The sequence below is a fragment of the Prionailurus viverrinus genome, chromosome X, assembly GCF_022837055.1.
Source record: "Prionailurus viverrinus isolate Anna chromosome X, UM_Priviv_1.0, whole genome shotgun sequence".
Taxonomy (NCBI): domain Eukaryota; kingdom Metazoa; phylum Chordata; class Mammalia; order Carnivora; family Felidae; genus Prionailurus; species Prionailurus viverrinus.
Window position 1 is genome coordinate 9,914,892 of NC_062579.1, and position 13,015 is coordinate 9,927,906.

The following is a 13,015-nucleotide window of genomic DNA, read 5'->3' on the forward strand; positions in this document are numbered from 1 at the left end:
ACTGTGTTTAGTGAAAGATTTGTATTTATTACATGCCTTGGGGGTAGCCAACAAGCTATACTGAGCATAAGAACACGCAAGCTTCTTAGAACGCTGACATGGAAACCTACTTCTTCACTCCGTGGGGATTATACCTCACTACTCAGAGTGCGGCCCAGGAGCCAGCAGTGGCCTGCCCTGGGAGTTTGCTACGATTGCAGGGTCTCGGGCCCGGCCACGGATTTGCTGCCCCAGGTTGCACGTTACCAAGATCCTCAGGGATTAGAATGGGCTTTACAGGGGCACCTGGCTATTTCAGTCGGTGGGGCGTGCGACTCTTGATCTCAGGGTTGTGAGTTCCAGCCCCACGTTGAGTGTAGAGATTACTTAAAAATAAGTCTTTGGGGGGAAAAAGGATGAACTTTACAGTTTGAGGCACATTGGACTAATGTACTAAGGCACTCAGGGCAGCCAAGGTTGTTGGTGCTTTTTACTTTTCCCTTTCCACTAGCGTCCTTGGATGATGGTATCTTTCTAGCTGGTGTTACAGACCCCTCTGCTGTTCCAGGTTTCCAGGGGGACCAGGACTACTCCTGTTCAGTCAGATATCTCTAATATCACACATTCCAGAGGAAAATGACAACACTACAAAGTGCAGAGATCGGGCTCTCTGCGAACTGTTTGACACGTTGATGAGTTTTCTCTGAGGTTCTTGAGCGATATCAGAGGGCTCATGTCCCCTGAAGGCTAAAAAGGATGATGGGTGGCGCTGTGTATGGCATGTTTATGCACATGAAATCAAGTAAAAATAGTCGAAAGGGTAGTAGAGTATCAACCTATGTCTTTAAAGCCAATTTTCGGTACATGAGTGTTACCATGCAGAAATTTGCACTGTGTTTATTTGTAGTCCCAGCAGTTTATGGCAAGCGGGTGAAAACCGTTGCCGCAGCCAACTCAGTTACAAGGTCGGAACTCCATTTGTGCAAGAGTGGTAACTTCTACAAAGTGGGAAATCTCCATTTGTAATTTTTGAAAAGTTAAACCAAAGAACCTTATCTTTTAGGAAATAAAGCAGCAATTATACTTGTGACTCACAGTGCTTTCAGATGCCCTACAGTAACCAAGATGGTTTTTCATGCTCAAACTATTACAAATAGGATTTTTAGGACATTCTAAAGGTTTACAAGACAACAACAACAAAAACCCCTCATGATCACATCTACCTTGCAATATTTCATTTCCCTCCTTGACTGGTTTGGTATAAAAATCAGGACTGTGAATGTGCTTCTGTAATTTTTTTTTAATTTTTTTTTATGTTTATTTATTTTTGAGACAGAGAGAGACAGAGCATAACGGGGGAGGGTCAGAGAGAGAGGGAGACACAGAATCTGAAACAGGCTCCAGGCTCTGAGCTGTCAGCACAGAGCCCGATGCGGGGCTCGAACTCACGGACCGCGAGATCATGACCTGAGCCGAAGTCGGCCGCCCAACCGACTGAGCCACCCAGGCGCCCCAATATAATTTAAATAATTTGATGGAGTTCTTTCCAGTAATAGTGAGATTTTAACCTCCATTTTAAAGTAAAGATAAACCTTTTTCACCTGTGAAAATTAGGTGCATTTAATTTTAGCAAATTTATTTTTCAGCTTTTAAAAATATAAGTGGCAGAAATTTGGGTACCGTTTATATAATCAGTTTTATTGAGGGGGAAACAGTCCTTTTTAATAAATGAGTATCTCCAGACTATGTTGATAGGAAAATAAAATTACAAAATGCATGTTACAATACCCGAGAAAGATGGTGCTTAGAAAACTAATGAGTCATGACAGATGACAAATATATATTCATGAAGCTTTAATCACGTGCGGTTATTTCAAAGTTATCTGGTATGTAAGCTTGTGTTGTTAGGATTAAAATTGCTACGGGGCGCCTGGGTGGCTCAGTCGGTTAAAAGTCTGACTTCAGCTCAGATCATGATCTCATGGTTTGTGAGTTCAAGCCCAGCATCAAGCTCTGTGCCAACAGCCTGGAGCCTGCTTTGGATTCTGTGTCTCCCTCCCTCTCTGCCGCTCGCCCTCATCTCCCTCTCCAAAATAAACATTAGGAAAAAAAATTAAAACTTCCTTGAGAAAGTACTGAGTTTTAAGAACACATTTTGCTTTCCCTGTAGACTTCTACTCAAGTGCAGTGGGTTGTCCTTCATAATAAAAAATCATTCTAACCCAGTCAGATCCTTCATTCTAAAGCTATCGTGGGGTTTTTCCCTCCTCCACTAGTTATAATACGTATTGATCGATCTTGTTCTTTCCTGATAACCATGATGGGCACTGATTGTGCTTTCTGCTGGCTAGAGCTAAAACTCAAGGTGAGCCAGTTCTCATTAAAGCTGAGGGAAAAAATTAAGCCCGTGACCTAACAGGGGCATCCAGCAGGCTCAGTCGGGGAGAGCATGCGACTCTTGGGGTCGTGAGTTCACATCCCGCTTTGGCCCTAGAGCTTACAAAAAAGCCTGTGACCTAATAGAACACATCAGTTCAACGTAATAGAGGATTTTGGTGACTACTACTGATGTATCCACATGATAATCATGAAAATAGCCATTAAGAACATAATATTATTCTCTGCCATCACTTAGTGCAAAAATCCAGATGCAGCAAAATGGCCACATCATTCAACAATATTAACTCTTTCATGAAGACACTGTAGGCTATAACTGTGATGTGAGAACTGCGTATCCCACTACCGAAAGAGTGTGGCAGAAAATACATTAGGGCGCCTGCCTGACTGGCTCAGTTGGAGCATGTGGCCCTTGATCTCAGCATCGTTGAGTTCAAGCCCCATGTTGGGTGTAGAGTTTACTTAAAAAAAAAAAAAAATGCCACCAGAAAGATTAGTGTCCTTTGGTAATTGAACTAACAGAACACGTGCTTGTGAAATTAAGGCATGAAAAGAGACACTATTAAATCTGACAACACACAAAGTAATTTCATAACAAGAACCTGGGATGCACGTCTTAAGAGTCCGAAGTACCACACTTTTAGAACCGGCTGAGCCAGTAGATTTATTGGCCTAGGGCAGTGACCCTGAACTTGAGAACTACCTGGGAGCTTGAAAAATGCTGATGCCCAACCTCCACCCCCAGAGAGACTAACTGGTTCCGGATGTAGCCTGGGCGTAGGTTTTTTTTTTTTTGGTTTTTTTTTTTTGGTTTTTTTTGTTTTTTTTTTTTATGAACTCCCTGAGTCGTTCCGATGAGCAGCCCGATTTGCAAAGCTCTGGGCCTAGGGGGAAGAGGCCTGGGATAAAAAGATTTGCTCGGGCAAAATAACCAGGGGGGCGCTGAGTTACTTCCTTAGAAAAATGAAAGGGTAGAATTGCCTGTTTCCTGTTTTTGTTTGTTTTTTTGTTTTTTCATTTTTTAAAGAAATCTCTGCACCCAGTGTGGGGCTCAAACTTAACAACCCTGAGATCAAGAGTCACATGCTCTACTGACAGAGCCAGCCATGGGATGGTTTTCAAAGTCCATCCCGTGTCCTAAATGTTACCCTATTTTTACCCTTTGTAAAATAGATACGATTTTAATTCTGTTTTCAAAGTGGTTTTTAGTTTTCTGAAATGTACGATGTCTTGGGCTTTGAGATTGAATATGGTAGACTAAGTATATGCGTTTAGCTCCACCCCATCCACGAATCCCACTAAATGACAGTAAAGCAGTAAAAAGAAAAGGTATAAATTCATAGTAACAAAAACAGGAAAGCAGGCAACAGTAACCAGATGGTGAGGAAGACATTCTGATGTTTCAGAACCCTGAAAGGCTCAGAATTCCCAAAGGTGTGCCCCCTCTAAAGACAGGGAAAATTGGTATCAGCATAGGCGACTAGAGAGACCTTTCCCACAATTTACAACTGAAAAATCAAGAAAGAGTGGTATGAGCATATTATGAGCTACAGAAGCAAACAGATGAAACTGCTAAGGGTTTAAAATGATGGCCCCTGGGGAAAAACAAATAAATGGAAAAAAAAAATGATGACTCCTGGGAAGTGGGCATAGGGAAGGGCAAGTCAGGGGTCTGCTGTCCTGAAAGCCTTTATCATTTGACTTCTAAAATTAAGATTAGATTATAAAGAGAAGTTTTTTTTCAATGTTTTAGTTATTTTTGAGAAACAGAGCGTAAGCGGGGGGAGGGGCAGAGAGAGTGGGAGACACAGAACCTGAAGCAGGCTCCAGGCTCTGAGCTGTCAGTGCAGGGCTCGATGCGGGGGCTCGAACTCATGAACTGTGAGATCGTGACCTGAGCCGGAGTTGGACGCTTAACGGACTGAGTCACGCAGGCCCCCCTGATCTTTTTTTTAAAGCCACTTTTGACCAGGGTATGGGGAGAAAGGAATGCAAATACTGTAGATGAGAATGCAAAATTGTAAAATCTGTCAGAATGGCAGTTGGATGATATGGATCAAAATGTTAAAAGTGCAGAACATTTAGTCCAGCATTTTCACTCTTGGAATTTATCCTGACAAATTGGACAAGTGCTGCTTTGGCTATAAAAGAGGAAAATTGGAAACTACCTATATGTTCTACATCAGAATCTCCGTTTGAACAAGTGACGGCTCATCCATATAATGGAACGATATGCAAACATTTTAAGTGATGGATTTCACACCCACCAGATGCTCAGAAATGTATAAGTCTTAAAATAGCAAGTTGGGGAGCATGTCAAACAACTGGACTGTCGATATACTGCTGGTGAGCGTGTCCACTGGTACAATCTCTTTGAGGGAAAGCAAAACTTGGCATTACTTAAATGCAAAGTTGAATACGCACTTCTCTTTGACCAGCAAGTCCCCTCCCGGGGAGTATAAAATGATATAACTACTTATGAAGAAAATTACCATTACTTAGTAAAATGGAAGATAAATGGGAGGATATATCCAATGTGACATGTGCCAAAATACCCATAATAGTGTTTGTTCTAGGAGCCTCAGGCTGCCCTCAACCCAAAGGACCATCAACACAGAATGGAAATATACACCAGAGTCCACAGCAAAGAACATGAATAAATAACAGCTACACCCGGGAATGTGAACGAATCTATGAATCTCAAAATGTTTGACCAGAAAAAGCAAGACCCAAGAGAGCAGAATGACTTCGTCTGCATAATCTTGAAACACAGTAAACAGTAAAAAACAACAACAAAGGCAACCACCATGAAAATCAGATACTACAGAACTAGAAAAATGAGGGCCCTCTCACAATTTAGGAGAGACAGAAAAAGAAAGATAGGAAATCACAACCGCGCAAAAGTACATGGCTACAAGATCGACCATTATACACAAATATCAGCCCAGCACGTACAAGGGCTCAAAAAAGATCGATACTCAAGCTTGTTTCCAATCCACAGAGATATTTAACGGAAGTCAAAAGATTTGTACTATCGGAAGAGAAGCAGGAGTAGAGCGGCACCATTAGAGAGAGGATTGCCAGGTGCTGTCACTCCTGGTGCTCTGAGGGTGAAGTTAAAACCAGCTCGAGAGCCCGCAGCAGCTCTTCCAGCCATTTGGGTAAAGAAAAGTCTCATTCTTTGAAATAATAGGTTTAAAGGAAACCTTTGGCTTTTAACTGGAAAATATATTGCCTGCGGTGCACTATGGTGATGCAAATCAAAGCTGAGTCATCGCCCTGGAGATTAACGCTCCCCAGATTGGCTGATGCCTGCTTGGCAGAGAAAGGCCCCCTCCCTAGTCGGCCCAGACCCTATTGCATCTGTTTGTTCATGGAGGCTCTGGGTGTGATTTCTCTGGGATAAAGCATTTTGTTCACTGCCTAAGAAAATGGTGTCGGAGGTCTGTATTTGACAGGAAAGAATGCTCACAGTATGTTAGATGTAATATAAAAGGCAAATAACAAAAATATATTTAATAAGGTTACATTTTTTTCTTCCCCCAAAACGCACGTGTATGTGTGCATTGCGCATGTATGTGCATAGAAAAATGCTTACACCAAAATGATTCTTACACCAAAATGTTAAGGCTGGTTGTGCCTTTTTAAAAACTCTCTGTTTTTGTCTATATTTTCAGAAATGTCTGTGTTGGGCATAGTAAGACAAAATAGAAAAATAAAATGATTTCATAATAAGCGAAGACAAAGAAATTAGAAGGGAAGAGTAATAAGCAGCAGGAGCACAAGACAAAGAATCAGAGAAGCTAAACAATTTTTTTTTGAAAGATTTGATCAAGATGAAAAAGAAGACACAAATAATATTAGGAATTAGAAATGGGATAGGGGCATGCCTGGGTGACTCAGTCGGTTAGACTCTTGATTTGGCTCAAGTCATGATCTCACAGTTGGTGAGTTTGAACCCCACATCAGTGTGGAGCCTGCTTGGGATTCTCTGTCTCCCTCTCTCTCTCTCTCTCCCCCTACCCCGCCCCCCTCAAAAAATAAATAAATAAGCTTTGGGGAAAAGAAAGAAAGAAAGAAAGAAAGAAAGAAAGAAAGAAAGAAATGGGAGAACAGCATTCCTAGCCAGTGAGAGTGGCCAATGAGAAGCAAGTAAAAGTCTTTAGGGGAATCCTCAGAAAAGTTGAATCAACCTCCTTCTTCCTTCTTGCTCCCTGGAACCTGTATGTGATGGCTGGTGCTATAGGTACCTCCTTGAGACCAAGAAAGAAAAGTCAAAGAATTACAAAAACCTCAACTTGGATAATTGAGGTTCTAGACCAGGGGTCAGTTAAGTATCCATATGAACTTATGGGTTTAAATATATTTGATGTGTGTCTGTTCATTACAGTTTTTCTCTTCGCTGATTTGTAAATTCTTATCTTAGTTCAGTAGGTGCTTCTACGAGTAGGCCCCGGAGCCCTTTTGACTCAACTTAGTAGCTTTTGATATAGCTTCATTGTTTTGCTGGATACACACACTCACACATGTGCACAGCCACACACAGTCATGCACACGTACACAAGATGTTTCATACTCGTCTTTTATATGTCCTGACTCAGATATAGAATCAGGCATTTCTCCAAGAGCCCAGGTTTCTTTTGATTAGACAAAGTATTTATTCTTCAAGAATTGTCTTGGCTATTCTTTGCCCTTTGGTTACTATATTCAGGACATAGATGGAGTTTTGAAGAGTCAATGACACAAAGAATTGATGAGGAAAGTTCTTTTTTATAAAAAAAAAAAAAAAACAACCCTCCAGCTAATAAATACAAAAGGTGCCAAATGAAGTAAGGGTTTAGTTAATAATCACCAATGATGCTGAAACCATTAGAAGAAAGGTTGATGGGAAACTATGATGAACCTAAAACAAACAAACTTTCATATCTTAAATGAGATATTAGAAAGTATTGCATCCATGAAAAAATAACAGTATGCTATAGAAAAAGAGCATTCAGAGGGCAGGAAATAGGTCTAGAGAATTAAAATATGATGGCATAGGTCAAAACTTCACTGAAGTATTAAAAAACAAAGTTGAGATGATCTTCTAGAAAGCAGAGCAAAATAAGTGGCATAAAAATAGAAGAGAAAAGGTAAAAATTAGGGGATCATTCCAGAGTGTACAACCTCTAGCTTGAGGAAGTCCAGAAAGAGAAAACAAAATGGAGAGAAGATTATGAAACAATTAAAGTAACTTGAAGCACACACATGCACACGCACTTCCCCATAAAAAACATAACTGTGTTTTAATTTTGTTAATCTCCTTTTTACATTATTTCCATGTGAATATTATTTACAACTTAGTCATATAGTGCCCTATGAATATAGTAGTTTTCTTGTTCAACTTTTTTTGTCTCTGAGTTAACTATTGCCTTATGTTTTTATGTGCTTAATTTTCTATACCCCTATGACCCAGTTCTCTTCTAGAGTCTCTGCTACGAATACATTCAATGCAGTCTCCTTTCAATACATTCTAACACCTCAGGTAATTGAGTCATTTTATCTGATTCAGGAGACATCCCTCCAGGAAACCTACTCCCTTCTGTTCTGATCTGGACTGTTCACTCTTTCCAGTCAAGGCCTCCTTTCTCCGGTTTGCTCGATTGGGTCTCTTTTTCTGGATTTCATATTTTTCTTTTTTCTGAGTTACCCCTTTGTATGTTACCCAAGGTTAAGTTATGCTTTGGTAACAAATGATCCCAACACCTGTCTGGTCTTCAACAACAAACCTTTCTCAGGTGTGTTATGTGTCCCTCATGGGTTGGCTGTAGGTCTGTGCCTCTCCTCCCCAGGACCAAGGGGATGGAGAGGCCCCTGGCTGGGACATCAATGTCAAACTGGAGGAAAAGACAATGTAGCTAACCAGAGATGACCCTTAAGCTTCTGCTCAGAAGTGATATTGTCTATTCTGCCTACTTTCCAATAGCCAAAGCAGGTTACATAGCCACTCTTGAGTTCATTCCCTATCTATGCTTTGGCTGGGTATATGATTCTCGGTGGGAAAAATTTTTCTTTCAGGGTATTAAAGGTATTGAGATATATATAGATGTATAGATATCTATATAACATCATGCTAAGTGAAAGAAGTCAGACAAAAGGTCACGTATTGTATGATTGCATTTATTTATTTATTTATTTATTTATTTATTTATTTATTTATTTATTTATTTATTTATTTTTAATGTTTATCCATTTATTTTTGAGAGAGAGAGAGAGAGAGGCAGACAGAGAATCCCAAGCAGGCACTGCTCAGCACAGAGACCGATGCAGGGCTCAAACCCACAAACCGTGAGATCATGACCTGAGCCAAAATCAAGAGTCAGATGCTTAACTGACTGAGACCACTAGGCACCCCATGTGTGATTGCATTTATATGAAATATTCAGAATAGGTAAATCCATAGAGACAGAACAAGGATTGCTCATTGGGGGAGGGAATGGGGAGAAATTGCTTAATGACTACAGGGATGATGGGAATGTTCTGGAACTAGATAGAGGTGGTGGTGACATGACGTTGTGTATGTATCAAATGCCACTGAATTGTTCACTGTAAAATGGCTACTTTTGTTCTACTCCTGAACCCAAGACTACTCTATGTTAACTAAGTTGAATTTAAACAAAAAAAATCATAATAAAATGGCTACTTTTATGCAAATTTCACCTCAATAAATTTAAAAATATATAGCAGATACATTATGTATGTATTTTATATCTAATATGTGTATTATATATTAGTTGTGTATCATATATCTAAAATATATCCCTGAGACAGTAAATTTGAAAACAGACTGGACATTGGATTAGATGAAAAATTATTGTTAGAAATTTAGCATTGATGGGGCACCTGGGTGGCTCAGTCGGTTAAGCATCTGACTTCAGGTCATGGTCTCGTGGTTTGCGAGTTCAAGCCCCACATCGGGCTCCATGCTGACAGCTGGAGCCTGGAGCCTGCTTCGAATTCTGTGTCTTCCTCTCTCTCTGCCCCTCCCCTGCTCACTCGCTCTCTCCTCTCAAAAATAAATAAACATTAAAAAATTAAAAAAAAAAGAAATTTAGCATTGATAATGACACTGTGAATATGTCCCTCTGCCCTTTGGGTCACTCAGACCCCTCTGCCAGGACTCCCCTCCCTAGTCTTCCCCATGATCCAGCCACTGACACCACTATAGCCACCTTGAGCCGAGGGCCTCCAGGACCCCAGGCGGCCAGAAGTTGATGACCTGTGCTGAGCCTTAAGCTCCCCTCTCAGAACTTCACACCCGCCTGTCCAGGTGCCTTGGTTCTTCTGGGCCAGCTGCTCTCCATTAGGCCCTGCCAATGGGACGTGCTGGAGAGAGGACCTGTTTCTAGTTTTGTCCCCATCAATTTCACCTGGCTGTCGTTAGTTTCAACGGGAGAGCTAATTCCCATTTGCAGCTTTTCACTGAGAGACCCCGGTATCGAAGAGCCCCCCTCATCGGAGGTGCGGAACCCCCTCCACGCTGGTCACCCCAGTACTTCCCACTTCTTCTCTGTTTCCTCCAGTCCTAGGAGCAATAGCTGTTTCCGGCAAGTGCGACCTCAGGGTTCCCTTTTCCCTCTCCAATATGTGGATGAATCATCTTCACATTAAATTTGATCTGTGACATAACTGTCTTGTTGAAATTGGTAACCGAATGTGGCTAATGGGACGCACTGCAGCTGCAGACTAACAAGCACAGGTGCAGCTTTTTACCCAGAACTTTTTCCTTTGCCTTTATTTTTTTTTTTAAGTTTATTTATTTCTGAGAGAGCGTGGGCACACACGAGAGCAGGGGAGGGGCAGAGAGAGAGAGAGAATCCCAGGGCAGAGCCTGACAGGGGCTCGAATTCACTGCGACACCATGACCCAAGCCAAAATCAAGAGTCAGCCGCTTAACCCACTGTGCCCCTCTTTTGCTTTTAAATTTCCGAGTCTCCTCCGTCAGGGAGGCGTCTTGTCAGCTGAGAGTCCTCCATATCATAGCATCCACAGCTCAGATCCATGCAGTGCCCTGGACATTCTTGTCAAAGTAACTGTGTGTCAACATGGGAGGAGACACGGAGGGAAAAAAGAGATGGCAGAAAGTCATTAAAAATTCGTCTTGGAATAAGAGTTTTAATATCCAGTACACTGTACGAGATTGGGATTTGGTTTTCTCTGATTAAGCCCCAAATAAGCCCCTTTCCTGCTGCATACTCAATGTCTCTGATCGGCTTTGTTGTGCGTCAGGCAGAGGGGCTTGGGTTTGGTTACAAATTTGGCAAGCCAGCGGGGAGCTCCGTGCCCATGGTTCCTCAGGGGGCCCCCCGCCGGTAACAGGAGTCTGGTGAAGAGTCTCAGCAGCTGCCTAGATCTTTGTCCTCGGGACTCCCCAGGGCCCCACCCCGATTGAGCACAGCTGACCCGAAGCACCTAATCTAAGTCTTGCGGTTTGGAAATGGTTTTGAGGTTTGGTCTGGACAGACTTCTCTTGGTGAGTACTTTGTGTGACATGAGCTTCTTCCTCCCGTTTGGCTTGGCTCTCTTAGTCTTCTTCCTCTCCTTTGCTTGCCTCCACATAAGGGGTTTGGTTCCCCTAGCCTCCTTTTCTTGTATGCTTAAAAAAAAGGCTAGAGGGGCGCCTTGGTGGCTCAATCGGTTAAGCATCTGACTTGGGCTCAGGTCATGATCTCGCAGTTCATGAGTTCGGGTCATGACCTCGCAGTTCATGAGTTCCGGCCCCACGCTGACAGCTCAGAACCTGCTTCCCTCTCTCTCTCTGCCCCTCCCCCCCCCCCCACTCATTCTCACTCTCAAAAATAAACATTTATTAAAAAAAATTTTTTTTTAAGGCTAGAGAGGAAGCCATTTGGTTCAGTGACATGCCAACTTTTCAGGGAGGAACCAATGCTCATAGAGCTACTCTGGGCTTTATTTGGTTTGCTTCTTGCTGCATCTTTTGGTGTCTTTGCATAAAACTGGCCATGGTGTAAGTGGAAAATGGGAAATGACAATTTGATCCCTGCATGCAGCGCTTTGGGCTGTATTCTCCAAAATTGGGCAACCGTTTTGTTTTTTTTTGTTTTTGTTTTTGTTTTGTTTTGTTTTTTTGCAATGCTGCTTGGCTAGATATTTGCTAGACTCTGGAGAAAAATGACCAATTAACAGATCCATAAATTATAATACCATCTTGCAACTAGATTTGTTTTGGAAGAGAGAGATACTGAGAAATTGGGCCTTTAAGATTTTGTTTGCATCTTGTGTATCCGTATATGTGTCCATGTATATTGTAAATGTGAGATCTTTTTCTCTACCTCCTGATGGTATTGCTAAAATTAATTTGTAAAAGAGCTCTATTTAGTTGGTTTAAAGGCAAATACTTGTACGAATTGGGAATTTAAAAACAATTTTTTAATGTTTATTTTTCGAAGGAGAGAGAGAGCGCGTGCGAGTGAGCATGAGCAGGGGAGGGGCAGAGAGAGAGAGGGAGACACAGAATCTGAAGCAGGCTCCAGGCTCTGGGCTGTCAGCACAGAGCCCGATGCGGGGCTCAAACCCATGGACCATGAGATCATGACCTGAGTCAAAGTCAGATGCTCAACCAACTGAGCCACCCAGGCACCCCAAGAATTGGGAATTTTAAAACTCAGATAGTTTTCAAGTTCACATGATCTTGGGAAACACTTGGCATTAAAGCTAATTTAAGGTTGTTGGTTTAATTAAAATGGACATGTATTTAGAATTATCAGCATTAAATGTAAAAGTTCATGGGGTGCCTGGGTGGCTCAGTTGTTTGAGCGTCCAACTCTTGATTTTGGTTCAGGTCATGATCCCAGGATTGTTGGATAGAGCCCCACCTCTGGCTCCTCACTGAGCATGGAGCCTGCTTAAGATTCTCTCTGTTTTCCCCTCTGCCCCTCTCCCCTACTTGCCCTCTCTATCCCTCTCTCTCTAAAATAAGAAAAAAAAAATTTAAATCAATGTAAAAGTTCATGTTATCTCCATTGCAAAATTTGTCAGAAAAGGAAAAAAAAAACTTAGAGCTTTGTCTACTGCTTCATGAAGTTTTTTGGGTCATCTAAGACAAAGCAGTAAGGGAAACAACTCTCTATGAAAGGAAAGTGAGACTGGTTAAAGAGGGAAAACTTAGAGCAAAATCTAAACATAAAAAAGGAAAGTTGTAGAAGGCTTGTGAGAAGGGAATCTTTGGTAAGGAATTTTGTACACCGCTTGGACTAAGGTTATAGAGAATGAGCATGGAGAAAAGTTTCTTAGGGAGTGATCAACACCTGGGGAAGAGAAGGGAGAGTAAAAGGGCAAGATGAGGTGAAAGTTGAGCAGTGATGAAACATTAACAGAAGGCTTAGCTGATTCTCAGCAGTTGCAAAAGTTGGACTACCCTTCAGAACCATCCAAAATGGGGGCAAAAGGGTTGGGCTTCCAGTCATTGGATGTGACCGCCTGGGAAGAAGCCATGGCCTTCCAGTCATTGGATGTGACCACCTGGGAAGAGGGCATGGCCTTCATGAGGCAGCAGTCTTCAGCCAAGGCAGTCCCTGACAGCCTCGGAGAGTTGAGGATGGTTAGCAGTCTCCCCACAGCTGAGAGTCCTCCATATCAT